This window comes from Pristiophorus japonicus, chromosome 1 (assembly GCF_044704955.1).
Source record: "Pristiophorus japonicus isolate sPriJap1 chromosome 1, sPriJap1.hap1, whole genome shotgun sequence".
Classification (NCBI taxonomy): Eukaryota; Metazoa; Chordata; class Chondrichthyes; family Pristiophoridae; genus Pristiophorus; species Pristiophorus japonicus.
Genome location: NC_091977.1, coordinates 119840016 through 119860009, shown reverse-complemented (window position 1 = coordinate 119860009; position 19994 = coordinate 119840016).

The window sequence follows — 19994 nt, the reverse complement described above, 5'->3', positions numbered from 1 at the left end:
TTTTTTTGGGCGAGCAATATTGTGGGCGATATATGTGCGAGGTGGTGAAAGTGATGCTGGACGATCTCATGGCCATTAGTTTTGGAAAATGTGATCTTTACGACAAAAAAAAGTGGGCGGGTGGTATTATTGAATCTCGGAAGCTAACGCTGGGCGATATTATCGCCGTTGATTTTCCCCATTTTGATGATTCCGGCCAAAAAAAGTGGGCGGGCAGCATTATTTTTTCCCGGCGTTATGCACATGGGGAAAGTAATGCCCGTCAGTTTCCATTTTGTGGCTAAATGGGCGATATATGGGCTTTATACGTCATTTCAGCGGTAAAATGGATGTTAAGTGGGCGTTAAGCATGCAAAAAAAGAGGAAAATCTAGCACATAGTCTCAGAATAAAGGGCTTCCTATTTAAAACTGAGATGAGGAGGAATTTCTTCTCTCAGAGGTTTGTAAATCTATGGAATTCTCTGCCCCAGAGAGCTGTGGAGGCTGGGTCATTGAATATATTTAAGTTAGAGATAGGCAGATTTTTGTGCGATAAGGGAATAAAGGGTTATGGGGAGCGGGCAGGGAAGTGGAGCTGAGTCCATGATCAGATCAGCCATGATCTCATTAAATGGCGGAGCAGGCTCAAGGGGCCAGATGGCCTACTCCTGTTCCTATTTCTTATGTTCTTATGTTCTTATGTCTCCAAGCAGCATGCTGGGAAGTCTGTTTGGCAGTGCAAAGAAGTGAGGGATGGTGGACTGGCGCAGCACGAAAGAATCATGACAGCTGGCAGGAAATTTGATGCACGCATACATGATGATGCTGCACATTGAGGGAGTGGAAGCACTTGTGATTCACAAACACTCCTGGGTGATGTGGAGGTGCGCTGATAGCTACATGTGTGCAGTCAATGATGCCCTGCACCCGTGGGAAGCCAGCCAATGTGGCAAAGCTGAGCGCCCGCCGAGTAACATTGGCTTCATCAGTGGCAAAGTTGATATAATTAGCTGATTGTCAAAGAGGGCATCGCTTACCTGGGTAATGCATCTGTGGCCAGCTGACTGCACGATGCTGCAAATGTCTGCTGCAGATCTCTGGATGGAGCCTGCGGTGAAGAAGTTGAGGGCGCTGGTGACTTTGCAGCCACTGGTAAGGTGTGTCCACCAGGTCCTTTGGGCTGCAGGTCTTACTCCAGAAAGCTAAAAATGTTTGCGATGACCTGGTGCCATTGCCTGAGCCTCCATTGGTCCATATTCATGTTCTTTAGATAGGTACAATTAATATATATGTTTATAGAATGCTTTTACCTATGCTTAGGAGCATGAGTTAAAAAGTTTCACCATCTGACTTCAATGGAGATTAAAACTGGTGTGGTGTAAAACTGATGTTTGACCCAATCCTGTCAGTAGGTTAGGTTAGAATTAACCTCATGATCTTAAAAGAAATACAATATGTACAATGGCATTCATTAATCACAATGACAGTTACCTTCGCCGATGACCTGAATTATCTGCTTCTCCCGCTTTCCATCATGTTTGACAAATTTGCTGGAGTTCTTTGAGGATATAACGAACAGGGTGGATAAAGGGGAACCAGTGGATGTGGTGTATTTGGACTTCCAGAAGGCATTTGACAAGGTGCCACATAAAAGGTTACTGCACTGATACGTCCTTATTACACAGTATAAATGCACAGGAGGCCCATGCTTGAGAGAAGGTCAGTCTGTGACCTGTCCTTTATTCCTTAGCACTCAAGTGATGAAGGTGGGTGGAGCTTCCCCTTTTATACCTGAAGGTCCAGGTTAGGAGTGTCTCCCACCTAGTGGTCAGTGTTCTCACGGTGTACAACTTAGGTCAGTTTATACATGGGTTACAATGCTGGTTGAATACATGACATCACCTCCCCCACCAAAGTCTTATTGGGATCACAGGTTGAGTCTCTCTGGTGGTTTACGCTCCCTTGTAGAGCGTCTGAGTCGGGGCTCCGGTTGTTGGGTGCTGGCTGAGTGTCTGCTGTTTTCAGTGCCTCAGGCCTGTCCAGACTGCCCACAGTGACTGGGCTCTCCTCCCTTTGGTTCCGGTGTTCGGTCACCTGTGGTGGAGTGAACTCTATATCGTGTTCTTCCTCTGCTTCTTCTATGGGGTTGCTGAACCTCCTTTTTGTTTGATCCACATGTTTGCGGCAGATTTGTCCATTGGTAAGTTTAACTACCAGAATCCTATTTCCCTCTTTGGCAACCACAGTGCCTGCGAGCCATTTGGGCCCTGCAGCGTAGTTGAGGACAAAAACAGGATCATTTACATCAATACATCGCGCCCTCGCATTCCTGTCATGGTAGTGATATTGTGACTGGCGCCTGCTCTCGACAATTTCTTTCATGGTGGGGTGTATAAGGGATAATCGGGTTTTGAGCGTCCTTTTCATTAGTAGCTCTGCGGGTGGAACCCCTGTGAGTGAGTGTGGTCGGGATCTATAGGCCAACAGGAGGCGTGATAAGCGGGTTTGTAGGGAACCCCCTTGGAATCTGAGCATCCCCTGTTTGATTATCTGCACTGCTCGTTCTGCCTGGCCGTTTGAGGCCGGCTTGAACGGTGCCGTTCTAACATGGTTAATTCCATTGCCTGCCATGAAGTCCTGGAATTCAGTGGTTGTGAAGCACGGGCCATTGTCGCTGACCAAGATGTCCGGTAGACCGTGGGCGGCGAACATTGCCCGTAGACTTTCTACTGTGGCAGAGGATGTGCTTGAATTTAAAATGTCACACTCGATCCATTTGGAGTAGGCGTCTACTACAACCAAAAACATTTTCCCCATGAAAGGACCTGCGTAGTCCACATGGATGCGTGACCAAGGCTTGGCGGGCCATGGCCAGGGGCTAAGGGGGGCTTCCCTGGGCGCATGGCCCAGCTGGGCACACGTGTTGCACCTGCGAACACAAAGTTCCAGATCTGCGTCTATCACTGGCCACCAAATGTGTGACCTGGCAATTGCCTTCATCGTGACAATGCCCGGGTGCCCATTGTGGAGTTCTCTGATAAACACCTCTCTGCCCATCTGGGGCATGACTACGCGGTTTCCCCACAGTAGGCAATCGGCCTGAATCGAGAGTTCATCCTTGCGCCTGTGAAATGGTTTAAATTTCTCAGGGCATGCCCTGTACGTGGCTGCCCAGTCCCCATTCAGGACACATTTCTTGACTAGAGACAATAGCAGGTCTCTATTTGTCCAGACTTTAATCTGACGGGCTGTCACGGGTGAGCCTTCGCTTCCGAAAGCTTCAACATCCATGACCATCTCAGCACCATGCTCGGTAGCCCCCTCAGTGGTGGCTAGTGGGAGCCTGCTGAGTGCATCGGCGCAGTTTTCGGTGCCCGGTCTGTGCAGAATTGTGTAGTCATAGGCAGCTAACGTGAATGCCCACCTCTGTATGCGGGCCGATGCGTTTGCATTTATGGCCTTGTTGTCGGCCAAGAGGGACGTTAGGGGTTTGTGATCTGTCTCCAGCTCAAATTTCCTGCCAAACAGGCACTGGTGCATTTTCTTTACCGCATATACACATGCGAGCGCCTCCTTTTCTACCATCCCGTAGCCCCTTTCTGCCTGGGACAGACTCCTGGAGGCATAAGCTACCCTTGGCATTGACATGCTGCAACACACACCCGACACCATAGGACGATGCATCGCACGTTAACACAAGTTTCTTACATGGGTCATATAGCGTTAACAGATTGTTGGAACATAACAAATTGCGAGCTCTATTAAAAGCCCTTTCCTGGCTGTCCCCCCAGACCCATTCGCAACCTTTGCGTAGGAGCACGTGTAGCGGCTCTAGCAGCGTGCTCAATTTGGGAAGAAAGTTACCAAAATAGTTCAGGAGCCCCAGGAACGAACGCAGCTCCATCGTGTTACGGGGTCTGGGTGCTCTCTGGATCGCTTCCGTCTTGGATGCAGTAGGGCTGATCCCGTCTGCTGCTACCCTAATCCCTAGGAATTCTACTTCTGGAGCTAGCAAGACGCACTTCGCCTTTTTCAGTCGCAGACCTACCCGGTCCAGTCTGCGTAGCACCTCCTCCAGGTTGTGGTGGTGTTCTTCAGTATCGTAACCCGTAATGAGGATGTCGTCCTGAAAAACCACCGTCCCTGGAATCGACTTGAGGAGGCTTTCCATATTTCGTTGGAAGATCGCGGCGGGCGAGCGAATCCCGAACGGACATCTGTTGTACTCAAACAACCCCTTGTAGAAACATAGAAACAGAGAAAATAGGTGCAGGAGCAGGCCATTCGGCCCTTCTAGCCTGCACCGCCATTTAATGAGTTCATGGCTGAACATGCAACTTCAGTACCCCATTCCTGCTTTCTCACCATACCCCTTGATTCCCCTAGTAGTAAGGACTTCATCTAACTCCTTTTTGAATATATTTAGTGAATTGGCCTCAACAACTTTCTGTGGTAGAGAATTCCACAGGTTCACCACTCTCTGGGTGAAGAAATTCCTCCTCATCTCGGTCCTAAATGGCATCCCCCTTATCCTTAGACTGTGTCCCCTGGTTCTGGACTTCCCCAACATTGGGAACATTCTTCCTGCATCTAACCTGTCTAACCCCGTCAGAATTTTAAACGTTTCTATGAGGTCCCCTCTCATTCTTCTGAACTCCAGTGAATACAAGCCCAGTTGATCCAGTCTTTCTTGATAGGTCAGTCCCGCCATCCCGGGAATCAGTCTGGTGAACCTTCGCTGCACTCCCTCAATAGCAAGAATGTCCTTCCTCAGGTTAGGAGACCAAAACTGTACACAATACTCCAGGTGTGGCCTCACCAAGGCCCTGTACAATTGTAGCAACACCTCCCTGCCCCTGTACTCAAATCCCCTCGCTAAGAAGGCCAACATGCCATTTGCTTTCTTAACCGCCTGCTGTACCTGCATGCCAACCTTCAATGACTGATGTACCATGACACCCAGGTCTCTTTGCACCTCCCCTTTTCCTAATCTGTCACCTTTCAGATAATAGTCTGTCTCTCTGTTTTTACCACCAAAGTGGATAACCTCACATTTATCCACATTATACTTCATCTGCCATGCATTTGCCCACTCACCTAACCTATCCAAGTCGCTCTGCAACCTCATAGAATCCTCCTTGCAGCTCACACTGCCACCCAACTTAGTGTCATCCGCAAATTTGGAGATACTACATTTAATCCCCTCGTCTAAATCATTAATGTACAGTGTAAACAGCTGGGGCCCCAGCACAGAACCTTGCGGTACCCCACTAGTCACTGCCTGCCATTCTGAAAAGTCCCCATTTACTCCTACTCTTTGCTTCCTGTCTGACAACCAGTTCTCAATCCATGTCAGCACACTACCCCCAATCCCATGTGCTTTAACTTTGCACATTAATCTCTTGTGTGGGACCTTGTCGAAAGTCTTCTGAAAGTCCAAATATACCACATCAACTGGTTCTCCCTTGTCCACTCTACTGGAAACATCCTCAAAAAATTCCAGAAGATTTGTCAAGCATGATTTCCCTTTCACAAATCCATGCTGACTTGGACCTATCATATTACCTCTTTCCAAATGCACTGCTATGACATCCTTAATAATTGATTCCATCATTTTACCCACTACCGATGTCAGGCTGACCGGTCTGCAATTCCCTGTTTTCTCTCTCCCTCCTTTTTTAAAAAGTGGGGTTACATTGGCTACCCTCCACTCCACAGGAACTGATCCAGAGTCAATGGAATGTTGGAAAATAACTGTCAATGCATCCACTATTTCCAAGGCCACCTCCTTAAGTACTCTGGGATGCAGTCCATCAGGCCCTGGGGATTTATCGGCCTTCAATCCCATCAATTTCCCCAACACAATTTTCCGACTAATAAGGATTTCCCTCAGTTCCTCCTCCTTACTAGACCCTCCAACCCCTTTTATATCCGGAAGGTTGTTTGTGTCCTCCTCAGTGAATACCAAACCAAAGTACTTGTTCAATTGGTCCTCCATTTCTTTGTTCCCCGTTATGACTTCCCCTGATTCTGACTGCAGGGGACCTACGTTTGTCTTCACCAACCTTTTTCTCTTTACATATCTATAGAAACTTTTGCAATCCGTCTTAATGTTCCCTGCAAGCTTCTTCTCGTACTCCATTTTCCCTGCCCTAATCAAACCCTTTGTCCTCCTCTGCTGAGTTCTAAATTTCTCCCAGTCCCCGGGTTCGCTGCTATTTCTGGCCAATTTGTATGCCACTTCCTTGGCTTTAATGCTATCCCTGATTTCCCTTGATAGCCACGGTTGAGCCACCTTCCCTTTTTTATTTTTACGACAGACAGGAATGTACAATTGTTGTAGTTCATCCATGCGGTCTCTAAATGTCTGCCATTACCCATCCACAGTCAACCCCTTCAGTATCATTCGCCAATCTATCCTAGCCAATTCACCCCTCATACCTTCAAAGTTACCCTTCTTTAAGTTCTGGACTATGGTCTCTGAATTAACTGTTTCATTCTCCATCCTAATGCAGAATTCCACCATATTATGGTCACTCTTCCCCAAGGGGCCTCGCACAACAAGATTGCTAATTAATCCTCTCTCATTACACAACACCCAGTCTAAGATGGCCTCCCCCCTAGTTGGTTCCTCGACATATTGGTCTAAAAAACCATCCCTTATGCACTCCAGGAAATCCTCCTCTACCGTATTGCTTCCAGTTTGGTGTGTCGTGATGGTGGTCAGCTTCTTCAACTCACTCGCCAGCTCCTGGGTCATGTAAGCTGAGGTCAGGTCCAATTTTGTAAAAAGTTTGCCACCGGATAGTGTCGCAAAGAGGTCCTCCGCTCTCGGTAACGGGTACTGGTCTTGGAGTGACACCCGATTGATGGTGGCCTCGTAATCGCCACATATCCTGACCGACCCATCCGCCTTGAGCACCGGCACAATCGGGCTCGCCCAGTCACTGAATTCGACTGGCGAGATGATGCCTTCCCTCAACAGGCGGTCCAATTCGCCTTCTATCTTTTCCCGCATCACGTACGGCACCGCTCTGGCCTTGTGGTGTACTGGTCTGGCGTCCGGGTTTATGTGAATCACTACCTTGGCCAATGCCGGGTTGAAATAATGAGTCAAATTTGTCCAGGATCTGTGAGCATGATACTCGCTCCACAGAGGAAATTGCATTGACATCGCCCCATTTCCAGTTCATGACAGCAAGCCAACTCCTCCCCAGTAGTGCGGGACCGTCCCCTGGGACAATCCAGAGTGGCAACCTGTTCTCCGAATCTTTGTGGGTCACGACTACCGTGGCGCTGCCTAGCACCGGAATGATCTGCTTTGTGTAAGTCCGTAGCTGTGCGTCAATCGGCGATAATTTTAGCCTCCTGGCCTTGGATGCCCACAACTTTTCGAACTGTTTGATACCCATCAGGGACTGGCTGGCACCCGTGTCTAACTCCATTGATACTGGGATGCCATTGAGGAGCATTTTCATCATTATCGGTGGCGTACTGGTGTCTGAACTGTATACGTGCTCCACATGCACTCGCTGAACTTCAGCTTCCAGCGATTTCCCCAAGTGTCCATTTCTGCAATTTCTGCAGATATTTTGCTCATCTCTGCAAACTCCGGCTGAATGTATGCCTCCACGCCTCCAGCATGAGTTGTGGTTTGAAACAAAAGGTCCCTTGCCAGTCGATCGTCCCTGACTGCCCCTGTTATTGTCCTTGAGTGCACCATTAACAGGTGTTGATGGCCCCATTACTGGCCGCATTGTCCCTTGCAATGGCGTGAATCGCTGTTCAGCTTGCCATTGTCTCTGTCGAACTCCCCCTCTGGGTTCGACTACATGTTCGGGCATGCCTGACTGCCCTTGTCTGCCTGGAGAACTGTGTGCTGCTTTAACAATGTTGAATCTCTGTCCCAACCATTCCTTAACACAGTACCTCTCGTCTGTTCTGCTAGTGGCCATGCTCGCGTGGTTTAAATCCCAGTTTCTTGTCGCCATTGATACGTCCTTACTACACAGTATAAATGCACACGAGGCCCATGCTTGAGAGAAGGTCAGTCTGTGACCTGTCCTTTATTCCTTAGACTCAAGTGATGAAAGTGGGTGGAGCTTCCCCTTTTATACCTGAAGGTCCAGGTTAGGAGTGTCTCCACCTAGTGGTCAGTGTTCTCATGGTGTACAACTTAGGTCAGTTTATACATGGGTTACAATGCTGGTTGAATACATGACACTGCACACAATAAAAGTTCGTGGGATTGGGGATAATATATTAACATGGATAGAGGATTGGCTAACTAACAGAGAACAGAGAGTCAGGACAAATGGTTCATTCTCTGGTTGGAAACCAGTAATTAGTGGGGTGCCGCAGGGATCAGTGCTGGGACCCCAACTATTTACAATTTATATTAACGACTTGCAAGAAGGGACTGAGTGTAACGTTGCCAAGTTTGCTGACGATACAAAGATGGGAGGAAAAGCAATGTGTGAGGAGGACACAAAAAATCTGCAAGAGGACATAGACAGACTAAGTCAGTGGGCATGAATTTGGCAGATGGAGTATAATGTTGGAAAGTGTGAGGTCATATACTTTGGCAGAAAAAATCAAAGGGCAAGTTGTTATTTAAATGGAGAAAGATTGCAAAGTGCTGCAGTACAGCGGGACCTGGGGGTACTTGTGCATGAAACACAAAAGGATAGTATGCAGGTTCAGCAAGTGATCAGGAAGGCCAATGGTATATTGGCCTTTATTGCAAAGGGGATGGAGTATAAAAGCAGAGCAGTTTTGCTACAGCTATATAAGGTATTGGTGAGGCCACACCTGGAATATTGCATGCAGTTTTGGTTTCCATATTTACGAAAGGATATACTTGCTTTGGAGGCAGTTCAGAGAAGGTTCACTAGGTTGATTCCGGGGATGAAGGGGTTGACTTATGAGGAAAGGTTGAGTAGGTTGGGCCTCCACTCATTGGAATTCAGAAGAATGAGAGGTGATCTTATCGAAACGTATAAGATTATGGGGGGGGCTTGACAAGATGGATGCAGAGAGGATGTTTCCACTGATGGGGGCGACTAGAACTAGTGGGCATGATCTTAGAATCAGGGGCCGTCCATTTAAAACAGAGATGAGGGGAAATTTCTTCTCTCAGAAGGTTGTAAATCTGTGGAATTTGCTGCCTCAGAGAGCTGTGGAAACTGGAACATTGAATAAATTTAAGACAGCAATAGACAGTTTCTTAAACGATAAGGGAATAAGGGGTTATGGGGAGCGGGCGGGGAAGTGAAGCTGAGTCCATGAACAGATCTTATTGAATGGCAGAGCAGGCTCGAGGGGCCGTATGGCCTACTCCTGTTCCTATTTCTTATGTTCTTATGTTCTCTGTAAAATCTACTATTGGCAGTCTGGCACTTGGTTGTAACTAGATAATGTATAGCAACCTCTAGCTAGGAGGTATAGGGAGTTGTATTGAGAGCTCCACATGGCTGACTGAGATCTCCCAAATAAATAGAGTTAACTTGAAATAAGAGTGTTCAAGAGACTATAAAACACATGGTGTCAGAAGCGGAGACTTCCGATCTTTCGTCGAACGCATTTACCTCTGAAATATTGGAACTATAAGACTTTTTCGAGTCGATCGAAATTGACGTTAAGCAGTGCAGTGCAGAGCATGCTTCTTACACGTCACGCGTGGATTCATAATGGGCAATAAATAGTCATAAGTTTGTAAAAATAAGCTAGAGGCATTAGTAAAGTAAACTTAAAGTGGCATACGTTATTGTAGAGCTTCGATTGAAAAAGTATTTCTACAATTACATGGCCATAATATTTTACTATTGATTGTTCTAGTCCTGAGGGTATTTGAACTGTATATTTGTATGTGACAAACTCTAAGTCCTAAACTGTAGCGAGCTATCATGACTACCACGCGCCAACTCCCGTACACATTCCTCTCCCACCTCCATTGCAGGTGACTGGCAATTTGAAAGCCAACTGTGTGACAGTTATGAACTTATCATGAATATTGTGGAAAAACCAGATAGGGTTGCAACATTTATCACTGCAATTGGCAGTGATGCCCTCGATACAGTTACAATAATCTTCCCTACAAATCAGAGGGAGACAAGCAGGAAACTGAGATTATTTTGAAGCTCTGGGAAGAGCACTGTAAAGGTAAAACCAACATCAACCATGAATGGTACCAGTTTAACAACTGTGTACAAGGGGATGAGCAGTTTGACAGATAACGCGTGAAAGTGGGAGAGCATGTGATTTCGGCAATTTGAAGGATGATTTCATCAGAGACCGCATACTCTGCAAAATATCTGATAAAACTCTGCATAAGAGGCTGTTGCAAGAATCGAGCCTAACACTCAATAAATGTGTGATGCTCTATAAAGCTACAGAGGCCACAATTGTGCAAATGAAATCCATGAAGCAGACTACTAAAACAGACTCTCCAAGATGTCAAAGCTGTCAGACAGAAACCCTGACCCACAAAGAAAGAATTCACAGACAAAGAGATCATGAACAATTGCAGATGTTGTGGCAAAAGACATGAGCTGTCAAAAACTAAATGCCCGGCATATGGGAAGACCTGCACAAGTTGCGGCAAACTAAATCACTTTTCTCAAAAGTGTAGACAGAGTGGATTGAGGCAGAAGTCTACACATAACCCTAAATATAAATGGAGCAAGCCAAAAGTTCATGTACTATATGAAGCGAGTTATGATTCCGATTTTGAAGTCATGACTGTAAAGATGTTTGGTAAAATTGATTGCAAAATCAAGGACGAAGCTGACAGAAAGTATCCTAACAAGATAATGGCTACCTTCTCCATTAACGGTTAAATGGTAAAAATGCAAATAGATTGTGGGGCCACATGCAATGTGCTATCTCTTCGATACTTACCTAAACGCTTAAAGGTAAAAAAAAATCTAAGACAACACTGTCACTATATGACAACCATGCAACCATTCCAGTGGTAGGGACTCCTCTCAATCTTCCTCGCTGCCATGCTCCACCTCACAGTCAACAAGCTCCCTCCTGGAGTGGAACTAAACTACAGACCTAGTGGGAATCTTCGCCGTCTCCAGGCCAGGTCCAAGACCACCCCAACCTCTGTCATCAATCTACAGTACGCAGACGACGCCTGCATCTGCGTACATACAGAGGCTGATCTCCAGAACATAGTCAACGTATTTACTGAGGTGTACGAAAGCATGCACCTTAAGCTAAACATCCATAAGACAAAGGTCCTCCACCAGCCTGTCCTCGCCGCACAGCACTGCTCCCCAGTCATCAAGATCCACAGTGCAGCCCTCAACAACGTGGACCATTTCCCATACCTCGGGAGCCTCTTATCAACAAGAGAAGTCATTGATGACGAGATTCAAAACCGCCTCCAGTGCACCAGTGCAGCCTTTGGCTGACTGAGGAAAAGAGTGTTTAAAGGCCAGGCCCTCAAATCTGCCACCAAGGTCTACAGGGCTGTAGTAATACCCGCCCTCCTGTTTGGCTCAGAGACATGGACAATGTACAGTAGACACCTCAAGTCGCTGGAGAAATACCACCACCGATGTCTCCGCAAGATCCAACAGATCCCCTGGGAGGACAGACACACCAATATTAGCGTCGTCGACCAGGCCAACATCCCCAGCATTGAAGCACTGACCACACTTGATCAGCTCCACTGGGCAGGCCACATTGTCCGCATGCTAGACACGAGGCTCCCAAAGCAAGCGCTCTATTTGGAACTCCTTCACAGCAAATGAGCCAAAGGTGGCAGAGGAAATGTTACAAGAGCACCCTCAAAGCCTCCCTGACAAAGTGCAACATCCCCACCAAAGACTGTCCTAAGTGGAGGAAGTACATCCGGGAGGGCGCTGAGCAGCTTGAGTCTCATCGTCGAAAGCATGCAGAAACCAAGCGCAGGCAGCGGAAGAAGCATGAGGCAAATTTGTCCCACCCTCCCTTACCCTCAACGATTATCTATCTCACCTGTGACAGGGACTGTGGCTCTTGTATTGGACTGTTCAGCCACCTAAGGACTCATTTTAAGAGTGGAAGCAAGTCTTCCTCGATTCCGAGAGACTGCCTATGATGATGATGGTAGGGACTTGTAATGTGCCACTGGAAAATACAAAGAACAAGAAAAAGTACATTGTGCCCTTTGTGACCATTGAGGGCCAAAGTGCACCACTGATTGGCTCACACACTGCTCAACAGCTACAACTGATAAAAGTGCAACATCAGAATATTGCGCTGGTAAATGAACCACGCGAATCGCAAAATATGAACAAGGCAAACGTCTCGTTAGCATCAAAAACTGATGTCAACAATGTTTATCCGGATGTGTTTAATGGACTTGGACACATGCCAGGGACAGTCCACCTTAAATTTAATGAATCAGTGACACCAGCTGTAATGCCACCCAGACGGATGCCAATAGCAATCAAACAAACGCTAAAAGAGGAACTCGATCGTTTGGAAAGTCGACAAATCATCACGAAAGTGGTTGAACCGATGGACTGGGTATCCAGTCTAGTGACTGTATAAAAACCAAATGGAAAGATACAAATATGTATCGACCTTCAACATCTGATTAATGCCCTGAAACGTGGACACTATCCACTTCTTGTGATCGATGACATCTTGCCACAGATGTCAAATGTAAAGGTCCTCACTAAAGCAGACTGCAAGGAGGGTTTCTTGCAATGTGAACTAGACACAGAGTCCTCCTACCTCACGACCTTCCAGACTCCATGGGGACGATATCGATATAATAGAATGCCATTCAGCATCAGTCCTGCCCCGAAAATCTTCCAGCAGAAGCTAGACCAGAACCTTGAGGGTCTAGATGGAGTCTACATGATTGCAGATGATATCTTGATCACTGGACGTGGTGAGACACTTAAAGAGACACACGATCACGACCATGACGTAAACTTATGCAAATTCATGCAGAGGTGCAGAGAGCGAAACATCAAACTAAACTTCGATAAATTTGAATACAAGAGCTCCCAATTGAAATACATGGGACACATACTGTCTAGTGATGGACTCAAAGCCGACCCAAGCAAAGTCAACTAAATGCAGAAACCCGCAGGAAGTCGCAGGTGTACAACAATTTGTTGGCATGACAAATTACTTCGCAAAATTCTTGCTAGATCTTTCAGACCTCAGCGAGTCTCTGCGATGGCTTACTCATATAGACACGGTTTGAAAATGGACTGAAGAACAAGAAAAAGCGTTTGAACAAAGGGACCTGGGAGTGCATGTCCACAGATCCCTGAAGGTAGCAGGCCAGGTTGATATGGTGGTTAAGAAGGCATACAGAATGCTTGCCTTTATTAGCCGAGACATAGAATATAAGAGTAGGGGGGTTATGCTTGAATTGTAAAAAACGCTGGTTGGGCCACAGCTAGAGTACTGCATGCAATTCTGGTCACCACATTATAGGAAGGACGTGATTGCACGGGAGAGGGCACAGAGGAGTTTTACGAGGATGTTGCCGGGAGTGGAGAATCTTAGCTGTGAGGACAGATTGGATAAGCTGGGTTTGTTTTTCTTGGAACAGAGGAGGCTGAGGGGTGACCTAATTGAGGTGTATAAAGTTATGAGGGGCCTAGATATAGTGGATAGAAAGGGCCTATTTCCCTTAGTAGAGGGGTCAACAACGAGGGGACAGAGGGGGATTTGAGGGGAAATTTATTCACACAGATGTTTGTGGGGGTCTGAAACTCACTACCTGAAAGGGTGGTAGAGGCAGAAACCCTCATCACATTTAAAAAGTACTTGGATGTGCACTTGAAGTGCCATGACCTGCAGGGTTACGGAACTAGAGCTGTAAAGTTGGATTCGGTTGGATAGCCTCTTGTTGGCTGGCATGGACACGATGGGCCGAAATGGCCTCCTTCCGTGCTGTAAACTTCTATGATTCTCTCAAACAATGCGTGACAGATTCTCCGGTACTCAGGTACTTTGACCACAAACTTGCAACCGAAGGTCAAGGAGATGCTTTGAGCAATGGTCTTGGGTTCGTCCTTTTGCAACAGGGACAACCAATTGAATATGTGAGCTGAGCACTCACTCCAGTAGAAACGTGATACTCTCAAATCAAAAAGGAGCTATTGCTCAAGTCTTTGGAATGGAACGAAACCATCAATATGTATACGGTCGCAAGATCACACTATGGACAGACCATAGTTGGGACCCCAACTATTTACAATCTATATTACCAACTTGGAAGAAGGGACTGAGTATAATGTAGCCAAGTTTGCTGACGAAACAAAGATGGGAGGAAAAGCAATGTGTGAGGAGGACAGAAAAATCTGCAAAAGGACAGAAAAAGGCTAAGTGAGTGGGCAAAAATTTGGCAGATGGAGTATAATGTTGGAAAGTGTGAGGTCATGCACTTTGGCAGAAAAAATCAAAGAGCAAGTTATTATTTAAGTGGAGAAAGATTGCAATGTGCCGCAGTACAGCGGGACCTGGGGGTATTGTGCATGAAACACAAAAGGATAGTATGCAGGTACAGCAAGTGATCAGGAAGGCCAATGGTATCTTGGCCTTTATTGCAAAGGGGATGGAGTATAAAAGCAGGGAAGTCTTGCTACAGTTATACAAGGTATTGGTGAGGCCACACCTGGAATTCTGCATGCAGTTTTGGTTTCCATATTTACGAAAGGATATATTTGCTTTGGAGGCAGTTCAGAGAAGGTTCACTGGGTTGATTCCGGGGATGAGGGGGTTCACTTATGAGGAAAGGTTGAGTAGGTTAGGCCTCTACTCACTGGAATTCAGAAGAATGAGAGGCAATCTTATCGAAACATATAAGATTATGAGGGGGCTTGACAAGGTGGATGCAGAGAGGATGTTTCCACTGATGGGGGATGTAGTATATGCAAGCACTCTAATAATGACTCCACTAGATAAGGGTATTGTACTTGAACTGTTGTGACCTTAGTCCGTTTATTGCAGCTCCTTGAGTACAGACACAATGAGGTGAGCTCCCTTTTATACGTGGTTACCTGCTGTGTGCAGGTGACCCTTAGGTCTCCACCAGTAGCACTCTCTGCTGGTAGAGGTATGGTGTATACAGTGTGAAGATACATTCAGTGGTCTAGTGTTACAGTGTCTAGTGTCTAGTACATACATTATACATAAACAACAACACTCCCTCCTTAGTCTTGTGCCACAGGCTTTTGCACTGTGTGCTCTGGCCCTCGACTTGAGTGCCCAAAGCCCTTGCACTTTGTCTTTGCTTGGGAATGGCGCTCTCCCTGTGGACCCCCAAGTTCTTATTGCCATTACATTGGGAAATGGTCAGCAGTGGACGGTTGGAGGTTGTAGTGAGAGTTGTGTGGGTTCTGGGTGTGATCCATTTGTCCATGGCTACATACATCCATTTCTTCCCCTCCCACCCCATATATAGACTATGTGTGTGGCTCAACACCTGCATTGGCATACATATACAGAGAATAAAGAATCGGATTGGTTATGTCACTGTTTTTGAGTTCAGCAGTGGTGGAGCAAGTACATATTACAGGTAAGGTACATACGTGGTATTGCGGTCTCCAACTGGAGGCGTGGGTGCAGGTGGGTGAAGACGTTTAGTGGTGGGCAGAGCCACAGGATTGTGTGGCCTCCCTGTCCTCCTTTGAGGGCTGCAGGGTCTCCCTGCTGCCGTTCAGCGGTGGTGGAAGTCTGGTCATCCCAGGTCCCGCTGGAAGGGCTGGAGGGTGCTGGCCTCTTGCTCCCCGTGCTGGCCCTGGTGGCCAGAGGGGGTAGGGACGATCTGGGGCAGGGTGCCAGTGGTGGTGCCTGTGCCATCCATTGATCGCTGGCCCTACAGTGGGTATGCTCCCACTGTGTGCGTGTGGCCACCCTCCCTGAGGCATCACACTGGTCCCGGAGGCGCAGGCTACATGATCGGGTAGCCCGCTGGACCTCGGTGCTTCCCACGGGAGGTTGCCTTTGGCTTTGTCAGCATCCATGTAGTACCCGGCATCATATCTCATTTCATCATTAGTATTCATGATACATTAGCTCTAACTGTAATCAGCTGACTCGACATTGTTATTTGTCTTTACACTTTCGCATTTGTCAATTACATCACTTTCCTGTGTACTGTCAGCATCTCTGCGAGGTTAAATTTAGATACCTGCATTTGTTAGTTACATTTTTTTCATTTGTATTACCAGCATCACTGTTCAACATACATTTATATACTTGCATTTGTTGATTGCATCTTTATCATTAGTGTCAGCAGCATCGCTGTACAAAGAGTGGAACTGTCCCTTTAATTGTTCTGGGTTGCCAGCCTCCTTTAAAAGGGCCTTACAATCTTTACCACAATCCGGTTCGCTGCTCGGCATCACGTGTTGCTCCCTCAACACTGCCCCTCATGGTCTGGTCGCGGCCACCTTGATTTCAGGTGCTTCACCTCATGGTACGGGCGCCATCTTCTTTCTCTCCACGAGGTAGGCTGTGGTGATCTTTTCTCCCCAGGTTCTGCCAGGGAAGCCGGGAATCTACCTTCTGCGCCGATCTTCTTCCCTCGGAGTCCTACCACTGTAGCCCGGAAGGTGAGCGCTGGTCGTTCAGGTTGGATCATCCCACTGTTGAGTTGTGCAGTCTGTGTCATCACCATGCAGTCAAGTTGGACGATAGGATTTCCAGGTGCTGTGATGGATCCAAATTTGGGACCACATAAGATGTCGATTGCCGGGGCCTGGAGGCCTTCCCAGCTCCAACAGATTTGGATTTGCTTCATCCATCTTCTTCCCAGCAGCGTTGGACGATCACCAGCTACGATCCACAAAGGTAGCTTGTGCATCGCGCCGCCATGGGACACCTGGACATCCACGCTGCCAACGACTGGGATTTGTGTAAGTGAGTAGCTTCGCCTGGATTGGGGGCATTTTGGGTCGTTCGGCGAAATTGTCCCAGAGTTTTTCGAAGGCCGTCTGATTCATCAGCGATTGGCTCGTCCCTGTGTCGACCTCCATCGAGACTGGAACACCGTTGAATTCTACTTCCATTTTCCACAGGGAACTCTCAGTGGAGCAGGTATATACTCCGTACACCACTTCCAGGGGCTGAGCCGCTTCATAGACTCTCTCTTCATCTTCATCAGCGCTGAAGCCCGGGTGAACGGCCAACAGTTCAGCGACTTGATGAGTAAAATTTCTTCTATACATTCACTGGAGATGACCTTTAGTGTTACAGCCTTTGCAAGTATAGTCTTTGTATCGGCACTGGTGGGCCCTGTGATTTCCTCCACAGCGCCAGCACTGGGCTAGCCGGTTGGTCCAATGTGGCGGACTCAGGCTTGCGGGACTAGGGGCAGCAGCCTTGCCTCTGAAAGGCGCCATTCGGTTTACTGTCCTCACCGGGTTAGACTCCTGGGGGTGAGTCATCATTCTCTTGGAATCACAGACCGAAATCATGATTGCCTCGCTCACTTTAATTGCCTTCTGCAGGGTGACCGTAGTTTCCGCAGAGAGCAGCTTGTGGAGGAGGCCCTCCTGGCCAATTCCAATGAAAAAGATGCCCCTTACTGCTTCGGTGAGGTGGTCGCCAAAATCGCACGGTGCAGCCAATCGTCTCAGGTCTGCAGCATATTTTGTAATTTCTTGGCCTTCGGGCTGCTGGTGGGTGTAGAACCGGTGTCTGGCTGTGAGGATGCTCTCTTTAGGTTTGACCTGTTCCTGTATTATTGTTATGAGCTCTGCGTATGTTTTGGTTGTTGTCTTCGCTGGGGCCAGCAGGTCCCTGATGAGGCCATGGACAGTGGGCCCACAACTGCTGAGCAGGATAGCTCTGCGCTTATCAGCCAGGGTCGTCTCCTGGTAGGTCATTTGCAATGAAGAAGTGTTCGAGCCTTTCCACAAAGGCATCTCAATCTTCCCCATCAGCGAATTGTTGATAGTTGCTTAGGTTAGACATGTTGCGCGTGGAAATTCGTAATCTCGTCGCCAGTTGTAGTATATGCAAGCACTCTAATAATGACTCCATGAGGTAAGGGTATTGTACTTGAACTTAGTGGCCTTAGTCGGTTTATTGCAGCTCCTTGAGTGCAGACACAATGAGGTGAGTTCCCTTTTATACTTGGTTACCTGCAGTGTGCAGGTGACCCTTAGGTCTCCACCAGTAGCAATCTTTGGTGGTACAGGTATGGTGTATACAGTGTGAAGATACATTCCGTGTCTAGTGTTACAGTACATACATTACACATACACAACAGGGGAGACTAGGACTAGAGGGCATGATCTTAGAATAAGGGGCCACCCATTTAAAACAGAGATGAGGAGGAATTTCTTCTCAGAGGGTTGTAAATCTGTGGAATTTGCTGCCTCAGAGAGATGTGGAAGCTGGGACATTGAATAAATTTAATACAGAAATAGACAGTTCCTTGAACGATAAGGGGATAAGGAGTTATGGGGAGCGGGTGGGGAAGTGAAGCTGAGTCCATTATCAGATCAGCCATGATCTTATTGAGTGGCGGAGCAGGCTCGAGGGGCCGTATGGCCTACTCCTGTTCCTATTTCTTATGTTCTTATTTCTTATAAGCCTTTGGTTGCTATACGACACAAACCGTTATTTGCAGCATCTGCTCATTTGGCTCAACCATTATGATGTCAAAATAAAGTATTAGTCTGGCAAAGAAATGTACCTAGCAGACACCCTCATGCACGCATACCTCGAAAATGTGGAGAGACCACCAACAGAAATTGCAGTAGAATGCATCCACATGGTGGACTTTCTCCCAGTCTCCAAACAAGGACTGACTACCATACAACACGCAACTGCAAGTGACTCCACACTACAACGGGTTATACAACAAATCACAACAGGATGGCCTGAAACGACACACGAATGCCCGCCTGAAACGCATGCATACTTCAAAGTTCGTGACGAACTCACAACACAGGATGGCATAGTCTTCAAAGGCTATCATTGTGTCATACCAAAATCCCTAAGATCCGACATTCATCAGCGACTTCATGCTGCTCACACTGGCGTCGAGTGCACTCTTCAATGTGCCAGAGAATCCAGGACTGAACAGTGACATAAAAGACTATGTTTCAAAGTGTGAAACATGTAACACCTATCAATCGAGCCAACCAAAAGAACCACTGATAAGTCACAACCTCCCTCAGAGACCGTGGGAAAAGATTGGTTGTGACATATTCACACTCGATGGCAAAGATTACTTATGCACAGTGCACTACTACTCGGACTATTTCGAGATCGACAATCTGCATGGAAAGAAAGATGCCATTGTCATCATCAAACACCTCAAGAAACACTTCTCTAATCACGGTATTCCAGACAAGGTTCAATCCGACAATGGACCTCCCTTCAACTCACAACAGTTCACAAACTTTGCCACAGAATATGAATTCGATCACGCAACAAGCTCACCAGAATAGTCACAAAGCAACGGAAAGGTTGAGAACACAGTTAAGCTCGCAAAGCGGTTAATCAAGAAGACAAAGAAAGACTGTGGTGACTTCTACATGAACCTTCTCATTGGGCGAAACACACCAACTGAAGGCCTTGATAGATCGCCAGCACAACGCTTACTCGGTCGCCGCACAAAGACAAACATCCCAATCGCAAATGAACTACTCAAACCAAGAATCATATACAACATCATCGTCAACATAGAAAAGAACCATGCCAAACAAGCACACTACTGCAACAGAGCTGCTACAGCATTTCCTACAGTGCAGGAAGGACAAACAGTAAGGCTCAAACAAACCCGAGAAAGCAAAGAGTGGCAAAAAGCTCAGGTTCAGAAATAAGTTGGCATTTGCTCATATCAGAGCATGATAGAAGATGGCCGTGATTATCACAGACATAGGAAACATCTGTTAAAGAGCGCTGAGACATTCATCGAAACTCCAGAGATCTCAGTGACACCAACAGACAATTCACTGCCAACATAGCCAACGAACACGCGAAACAGCACTTCAACGAGAACAGGTGAAAACAGGGAAATGTTGCCTGATATTTC